This window comes from Phaseolus vulgaris, chromosome 6, assembly GCF_051622355.1.
Source record: "Phaseolus vulgaris cultivar YP4 chromosome 6, ASM5162235v1, whole genome shotgun sequence".
Lineage (NCBI taxonomy): Eukaryota > Viridiplantae > Streptophyta > Magnoliopsida > Fabales > Fabaceae > Phaseolus > Phaseolus vulgaris.
This window is the reverse complement of record NC_143503.1, coordinates 23,417,921-23,427,168: the sequence shown is the minus strand read 5'-3', so window position 1 is coordinate 23,427,168 and position 9,248 is coordinate 23,417,921. Positions and strand designations below refer to the sequence as shown.

General features: G+C 32.4%; 1 long non-coding RNA gene across 15 annotated transcripts; it reads left to right on the top strand.

Annotated features, from left to right (window-relative positions):
• The first annotated feature begins 587 nt into the window (after window positions 1-587).
• Window positions 588-7,083, top strand: LOC137831392 (uncharacterized). 15 transcript variants are annotated; one of them, XR_016521782.1, is made up of 4 exons: window positions 607-923; window positions 3,363-3,524; window positions 5,253-5,309; window positions 5,653-6,061. It is a non-coding gene; the product is annotated as an uncharacterized LOC137831392 (long non-coding RNA). The 15 variants fall into 15 exon arrangements; XR_016521776.1 differs by lacking the exon at window positions 607-923 and adding exons at window positions 6,191-6,297; window positions 6,689-7,083 and having other exon boundaries at window positions 3,083-3,415; window positions 3,493-5,797; XR_016521779.1 differs by lacking the exon at window positions 607-923 and adding an exon at window positions 6,689-7,083 and having other exon boundaries at window positions 3,083-3,524; window positions 5,653-5,797.
• The last annotated feature ends 2,165 nt before the right edge of the window (window positions 7,084-9,248 follow it).

Sequence of the window (9,248 nt, the reverse complement as noted above, 5' to 3'; positions counted from 1 at the left end):
TAATATTCTGGAGGGAATTTATAAAATTTTAAGAAAGTTATGCTTCCTCTTCCTTTTACTCATTTTTATTTTCATTCTTCTTCGGTTTTTTTATCATGATGGATTATTTTTTTTGGTTTTTATCAAAATAGGGTCCGTTTAAAAAAAATTACAAATTTAGGCAAGTGTCTAATTGGAACGACTTCTATGAAGTCTTACCAATTAGGCACGACTTCTATGAAGTCGTACCAATTAGGCACGACTCCTGCTATGTCATACTGAAGTCGTGCCAACTTGACACGACTTCTGCCACGTCATATTTTTTATTTATTTTATTGTTTATATATTGAATAGTAAGTTATGTAATGTTAAAAATTAATTTGATACATAATTTTCTAAGAGTGTTAGTTTTAAGGAAAAAAAACAGGTTTACGAAAAATATATGTATTATGAAAAATGTATTATTTTTATAAAATAGATATTATAATGTAAGATGAATTTTATATAAAAATATATCTGTCTTCTTGTGAATTAAATGTTTTAAAATATATAACAACACTGAAGTTTTTTTTCAACAATAAAACAACACTGAAGTATATAAGAGTTTTAAATTTAAAACATTTAGTTGATTATGATCGAAAACCGCTGCACCCACCCACGTCTTGGAGAGTTCAAGACCAGGTTACGTTGGTGTGCACCACTGAAGCACACCACCGCGGCACCTGCTTGCGCTGCACCAAGAGGCGCTGCTTGATTGTGCCCGCAACGCGCACACCAACAAGAACGTAGGAGCCGCGTCACTGCCTTGCACCTGAACGCAGAATCTCAAGATCAAGAACCACTTGTGCTCTCCACATACCATTTCTTCAAACACCAAACCCCATACAAAACACGATGACACCAAGAACGCAGCCAAGACGAAACCCTAGCTGTGTCAGGACAAGGTAGTAACATGGGGCAGGTGATCATTTGAAGCCTTTAAGTTTTGTTACCCTTACATTTTCTGATGTGTTCATTCGTGACTAGCTATTTGAATGCAGTATTTTATTTGGTGACAGAGTTCTATCAAAATATAAAGATTGGTCGAGGATTAAAATCCAAAAGTGTTTAGAATTTCCTCTATTTGATTTTTTCGGATTTGATCACCAAACATAAGGATTCCGTTGTCATTTGTTTCTCTGCCGTGGTGTTTGCATTATTTTACATGCTACGTCTTATCGATCATGTTGTGAGTGAATATCACTCTTGGTTTTGAATTTGTGTTATTGTTTGTATACTTCGTCTTTTTGAGTAACGATTATGTTTGAATCTTGTTGTGCATTTATTCGTGACAGGCTAAACTTGTTTGGATTTTCTGTTTTTGGTAACCTGAACTCTTTAGTGTACTTATCATTTCCCCCGAATTCTTGATTGTTGTTTTGAGGGGTAGGGTTTGGGAAAAGTCAGAAGTCTTCTGGGTTTTTTGGATTAGGAATTGTCCAAGTAACAACTGTGTATGTACAAGTTTGATACATGTGGCCTGGCTTCATTTGTGTGGCTTCTTCTTCAACACCATCTTCGCGGAATAGTAGGATCCAATTTTGTTGCCTCTCGAATTTGAAGTACACTAGACGACATTATTTGATCCGCGTAGATGGTGTTGCGGCAGTAGCTACACGGATGAGAAGGGTTGTAACCACAGTTCAACAATTTGAGTTTCTGACCCTAAATTCTAAAGAGTTTACAACGACTACAACTCAAGATATCCTAATTTCTCGATGAGTTTCGTCTCTATTGTTGGATTGAATGGTGTTCGATATTTGAATTATTTTCTCTACTTGATCTTCAAGGATTGAATTGTGGAAATTCTGTTTTTTGTGAAGCTAAATATTTCTTTGATGGTTTTTTTATAATCCTGGTTGTATTTTTATGTGTATGGTGTAAGTCAAAACATGAATAAACGTAAATTGAACACATACAATTTATGTTCACAAATAGATCTTATCATATCATGATTCTTACACAATCATACAATCAAGAAGGAATAGGCACTTACCTGATCCATGAGTGATCCTAATTGAGCAGTTACTTTATCTCCTTTATCCCAATCTATCTCTTGCAATTCCGTTCTTGTCACATACTTTCGTGATGGTTAATAGTGAGACAACTATTATTTGCAGAGACAGAACCCTATAGCCTTTAGTACCCAATCTCCATCAGATGTAGGTTTTCCATTAGGTATATCATCAGATATATATTTCTCACATTAACCAATGGGCCTTTAATTTTATTATTATTATTATTAAATCATATTTGGGCCCAAAGCCCAAACTCTAAGTCATGTGAGTCACTTTATAGAAATTAATATACATAATTTCTTACCTATGGTTCATAAGACGCATTTTGTGGGATGAGCATGGGACAAGTGCGGTTGGCTTTTACCCTTTGATTTGATGATTTGCTTATTGGTTTGAAAAGTTTTCTACTCAAACTTTAATGCCTTCTCGGATAATCCTCTAATGGCGACACTGTTTTTCTTCATGGGTGATTTTTGTGACCACCAGGGGTATGGCCTGGCTTCATTTGTGTGGCTTCTTTTTCAACACTATCTTCGGGGAATCAGTGCCAAATTGGATCCAATTTTGTTGCCTCTCGAATTTGAAGACACTAGACGACATTATTTGATCCGCGTAGATGGTGTTGCGGGAGTAGCTGCACGAATGAGAAGGGTTGTGACCACAGTTCATCAATTCGAGTTTCTGACCCTAAATCCTAAAGAGTTTAAAATGGCTGCAACTCCCAGGATATCCTAATTTCTCGATGAGATTCGTCTCAAATGTTGGATTGAATGGTGTTCGATGTTTAAATTATTTTCTCTACTTGATCTCCAAAGATTGAATTGTGGAATTTCTGTTATTTGTGAAGCTAAATATTTCTTTGATGGTTTGATTATAATCCTGGTTGTATTTTGCTGGTGTATGGTTCATAGGATGCTATTTGTGGGATGAGCATGGGACAAGTGCGGTTGGCTTTTAATCTTTGATTTGATGGTTTGCTTCTTGGTTTGAAAAGTTCACTACTCAATTTTCATGCCTTCTCGTATAAGCCTCTAATATAGGTCTTTGGCTCTTTTATTAGTTTTCCAAACCTTTGGATTGATCATTCTTGTTGGAATTGTTATTTTATTTCTGAAAATTAAAGCATTCGTTCCTTCTCAGAATTTTCCGACTGAGTATTAAAAATCATAAGATTAGAACGACTTACAACTTGGGATAACCTAATTTTTATGAGTTTCCTTTCTACTTATTTGTTCTAGCCGTGATCTCTAATATATCTTCATTCTGAACTTGCTATTTTCTTCTGTGGGTTTTGTTCTTTGGTTGTTTTCTTCCTTTTCATATCAGGAATTGTTCCTATCTTAAAGGCATTGGAGTAGCATGAGAAAACCGTTACTCAGGTATTTGGAGAATTACTCTTGGTAGGGGTAGGGAAAAACTGTCACTCACTCACTGACTCGTTCGTGTTCTGTTTCAGATCTGCAGAGACATAACCCTTAGCTTTGCGTGGTACGTATCCTTTTCTCTCGCCATATTCTCTATAACTTCACGGTGATGTGCCCTTTCTTTTGTTTTTTTTTCGTCATTTTTTTGTTATTTGTTGTTGATCATTTGGTTATTTTAGCCTTCGTTTCCTAGAGACTTTCCATTCTGCTGTTATTGTTAGCTTAATTAACTTGCCCTGCATTGGATTATGCTCTATCTTATGTAGTGGAAGGGTATTGGGGATGTGGGTTCTGCTGATATTGCTGTCTGATATTGGGGATGAGGTGTTGACTCAGGTGGTTTGGAGAGAATTGGTTTGGAAGTTGAACTGGAGGTAGATGTGGTAAACCCTGTTGTGGAGGAGGTTTAGGATTACCATCAGGGGGAGGAAAACGGGAATTGATTGAGGAAGATTATCAGGGGTAGGAAGTTGTGGTTGAGATTGCATAGGAGCAAGAACAACTTGATTTCCTTATGGCAGAATCTAGAGATTGAGTTAACGAACTATGCAACCGTTTGGATTTTGCATGTCTAGATCAGCAATCTCTGTTGGCTAAAACTGTTTAAAGCACAATTCGTGAAATGAAATGTCTTTCAAACACTCTACAATACATGTATAAGATGGTCAATGCTCTATGGTAGTTAATATTAAGCAGTGATAATAAGTAAGTTTAGGGTTTAGGATGTAGGGTTTAGGATTTAGGATTAGGATTTAATATTTAGGTTTAAGGTTTAAAGTTTAGAGTTTAGGGTTAAGGGATGAGATGGATAGACATGAGAAAAGATAAAACTAAGAACAAATATATTTCGGAGAAAGTTGAATTATCTCCTATTGAGAAGATTATGTTTGGACATATGAGAAGCACAATATAAGCTATAGATAGAAACGTTGATTAAGTGGAAGTTAATTCAATCAAAAGTGATAAAGGAATGCTAAATGAAGCTTCAGAAGAAAAACGTTGAAAGTACTTTTTCTATAGAGTTGAAAGTACTTTTTCTATAGAGTTTTACTGAAAGTTTGGCCTTTGTCTTTTTTATATCAAGTCACTGGATATTCTGATATTCATACTTCCATCTATAGTTCCTTCTAAGGTTCTTAATCTTTTTTTAATTTATGAAATATTTTGAAGCTAGTCTTGAAGCATGATTCTTTTCAAGAGGCATTTAAACTTTACTTGGTAAGAACAATATCTGTTTTACATTTTGAATTTATTTATTTTATGCGAGTTTGTAGAGTCAGATTTAATTGAATTTTACTCAACTTTCAGGAATTATTAGATAACTTTTATTTTAAATTTTAGGTTTTTTCATAAATCCTAATATTTGACAAGATTTAGTTATAATAATTCCACTCTTTTGCTCCTAATGTTTCTTCTATTTTATTGCAGTCTTGTTCAATGGCGTTTACCACTGGTGAAAAAACATTCTTTTTTTTTACCACTCCTTTTTACTTCAGTGTACTTCGTATTTTTTTCATAATCTATTTTTGGTGCCTAACAATAAACCATTTTGCCAGACATATTGTCTTAGTCATTTGATTGTAAACGGGGACAATGATTATTGACAAGTTACTGCATATCCAACTGCACTAAAATGCCTACTTGGCATATGGAGTTCATAATTAATCATGCTAAGCTTGATATAACTGTGTTTTGTTTCAAACTTACTTACATGGATGCCCTAAACTTAAAAGTTAAATTACAAAATTTCAATCTTTTGGTACTCTATTTTATTTTTTTTATCTTTCTTTAGATTGATTGACTTGGTTCATAGGATCTGTTGTTGGCTGATCAGTTCTCAAAGTTGAAGGTGAATGGCATTTAATCTTCATTTTGGTATATTTTTAGTATTGTACTAATTTCTAGCTATCTTGTTTAATGACCCTGTTATTAATATGGACACATGAAATTTTGTCTGTTGCTTTCTAATACTTGAACTTTACTAGTTTGTATAGTTTTAATTAGTATGAAAAGGAAATATGGAGGCAAGTATATTACTTTGACTGATATCAGAAAGTGAGACTGTATACACAAGAGAACATGAAGATACTGTAAATGTCTCTTTTTTTTTTCTAAGGGATTAATTATAATTATTATGGTTTCACTTCCCAGAATTAATATATTATGGTTATAATTGCTTTGATGCTTTGCAGATATTTATTTTCCAAAAGCAATATCCTCTTCATCTGCTATCTGGTGGAAGCCTAGGGAGGGAGTAAGGATTTATATCTCCAATCTCTGCAGCCTTGTTCAATGGGCTTTGGAGTTCATGTTTTTTGTTTCAGACACAAAACATAGGTTTTATTCTTTGCTTTTATTATTTTCTTTGCTGCTACTATTCACGGATAAACTTGTGGATTGGGAATTACCTCTTTATGACAGACACTATAAATGTCTGGGTCAGCCATTTTACTTTCTCTTTCTAGTCCCCCGAGACACTTCTTTCAGCAAGGGAGTCATTTAAAAGAAAAGAGTTTCTTTTCATTTTCGTTGTAGTCAAAACAATCTTTGTTTCTTTCTTACTTCTCAGCTATGGTATTTAGTTTCACTGCATTCTAGGGATGTGTTATTTGGAGGTGTTGTGGTTATTCGTTCGATGATGGAGTTCCATTCCCTTCGACTTGCATTTGTTTGTGTTCATTGCTATCAAACAACTTTCTTACTTTTCCCACTTATTTGTGTTTCTCATAGGCTTGGGATGCGTTCTAGGTTTATAAGTAGGCACTTGAATTTGGGGAGGATTTGTCTTTTACTATGTGGTTGGTTGTTGAAGCAGTGGCTGTCTTTGTGAATTTTGGGTATGATTTACTCTTTACTGGTCTGATCATCTTATTGATTGCTATATTTCTCAATTTTAATCCCTTGCTGATCTTGTTCAATCTCAGAAGCTTGTTAATTTGGTCTTATCATGTAATTTTTCTGGACATAAAGGTTGTATTGTTAACCTGTTTCTCTCCATCAGTACTTGGAATTGTTTCTTGTAATCTGCCTGCACTGCATGTAATATCTTAAGATAGAGATTAGTTTTCTTGATTTAATTCTCCAAGTTTCCTCTCGTCCTTTACTGGGAGATAATGGACGTGTGACATATGTTTGGGAAACACGGAGTTCCTGTAAAACTTTAGGTTTTTTTAATCTTTTGAATTCCTTATTTTCTTTCTAGTTATTATTCTTTGTATAATCTTGCAGGGTGGGATTTCATGCCTAATTGTAACAGGCATAAGAGTTTAAGCAGGATTCCGGTTGAGGATTAAAAATCATAGATTTGAGTATAGTTCTTGTTTGATTATTGAAATCTATCAAATCTAGCTATTTGATTTGTGATTATGTTGATTCCTTTTCAGCACATTAAAGGTTGATAATAATACAGTGCTCTCGGTGTAGATGTCTCCCTTTTATTTGAAACTTTGTACATTGAGCATATTTTTTGAGACTGATATGTGAGGTAGGACGTGGAAAAACTAGCCAGGGATATGTCAAGCTAAAGGTTTTGTTACCCTTATATTTCTCATGTCTTTATTTGTGAAATTTGACCCTTTTACATGGTGCAATTGAACTTATTGAAAATAGATAATTATTGATCTTTAGTATAGTACCGAATTAGTTTTGGATTTGCTCAGGTGTAGCAAATTTGAAAGGTCATTTTCTTAGTTATTACTTCATTTACTAAATTATCAAGAACATTGGACAATTTGATTTTGTATTGTTTTGTTTGCTGAGAAATAATCTTGCATTTTATTGTTTTTAGTAGTTTTGGGTTACATTCTGAATATGACCCACCGCATCCTTGATCTGATATGATCTCTTCTATCTTACAATATGAGAATGATCCCCAACATGAGAGGTGTATTTAGTTCTATCTTCAATATGAGAATGAGAAACAACAGTTTTCTCCAATATGAGAGCTGTAGTTTTCTCTCCAATATGAGAAAGAGAGTATATAAGAGCTCTATTCAGTTTTCTCTCCAATATGAGAATGAGAGTATATGAGAGCTCTATTTAGTTCTATCTCCAATATGAGAATGAGGAACAACAGTATTTGGAATATTTGGAATGACCCTAATATTTTGATTATCTATTAATGTGTTGCTTTAGGTTTTATTCCATTTTCATATTTTATTGCTGTTGAACAAATCTTAAAGCCCTCTATTAGATTTCTAATAATTTTTTCTCCAATTGAGAGCTTTATTCATTTCTCTCTCCAATCTGAGAATGAGGAAATGAGAAACAACATTATATAAGAGCTCTATTTAGTTCTATCTCTAATATGAGAATAAGAAACAACAGTATTTAAAATATTTGGAATGACCCTGATGATTTGATTATCTGTTGCAGTGAAGACTTAATCTGAAGCTTTAGGTTTTATTCCATTTCCATTCACTATTTTTCTTATGTCATATATTTGGAAAGTTTGAAAAATATCATTGTGTTATGTGCTCATTTTTGTCTAGATATCTTTTCCCTTAATTAAATATCATTGAGTTTTTTTGAAATATGTGATGTGTTTATCAAATGTTTTCTAGGAATATACTTGCATTTTTTATTGCTATATTTATTTTTGCATTGAATTACATAGATGTTTTGTTAATATGATCATTGATTATAACAGAATCGCAGTGGTTCTTTTAAAATTATTCATGATTGATATATTGCCTTTAATGGTTATTGCTGTTTGAAAAATAATCTAGAAGTCCTTTCTTGGCAAATGATTCTCTATAGTAATCATTAAACAAAATGCTTGGTATACACTCATATTTATCATATTACCTTCTAGTAGAAAGGTATTTGTATTGTTGTTGAGCAAATCTTAAAGTCCTTTATTAGATTATTTCTAATAATGATTTCATCTGATTGAGTTATTATTGAAATTGTTTTTTTTTTAAAAATAGAATGATTTTTCGTTTGTGATTTTTAATCAGTTATTAAGGGTCGCAGAGATATGTTTTTTCATTCTACACTGTCTGAAATTCTTTTCTATAGTCTAATTTGAAACCAAAGGATTCTTAAATCTTGTTCTTAATTTTTTTTTGCTTTCTTCCCTATTATGGTAAAAAGCAAAAGAGTGTATTGATCCTGTTTTAACTCTACATTCATCCAATATTTATTAGTAGGTTCACATTCATAAGAGTTGGCACTTTGATTTAAGGAATTCACAAAATTCAATTACAAATCTTATTTTAGAAAGTTTTTTGTTGAATAATTTTTTTTATCATCCTTGGTTTATTGGGAATATTTTAAACCATTTTATACATATATAGATATATAGTCCTACATTGATCTTTGTTTGAAATGAAATTATGAAACAACTTACCTTATCTTAATTTGTAACTCACTACATACTTGTGCAACTAGTCACTTCATATTTTTCTAATTTGAAGATATCCATTTACTAAAAAATAATCTAATTGACATAGAGTCAATTCATCTTAAACCTTTAAAGGTACAGATATCAATTTTAATTAAAATTCGTGTCCATCAGTAACACAAAATGCCCCTATAGTATATAAAATTGCTACATCAAAGCAAATGTTGGAAAACTATAAAATTGTTACATCAAAGCAAATGTTAGAAACCTAAAAGTTAACTTTAAAATCTACAAACAAACACATTATTCAATAAAACATATTATACTACAATCAAACATATTCAACATCAAATTACACATTATATGAAAATAATCATTATAAATATATCTTTAAGTATATTCTTACTTTTAAAATTAAGATAAAATTCATCTTGATTTAGTTAT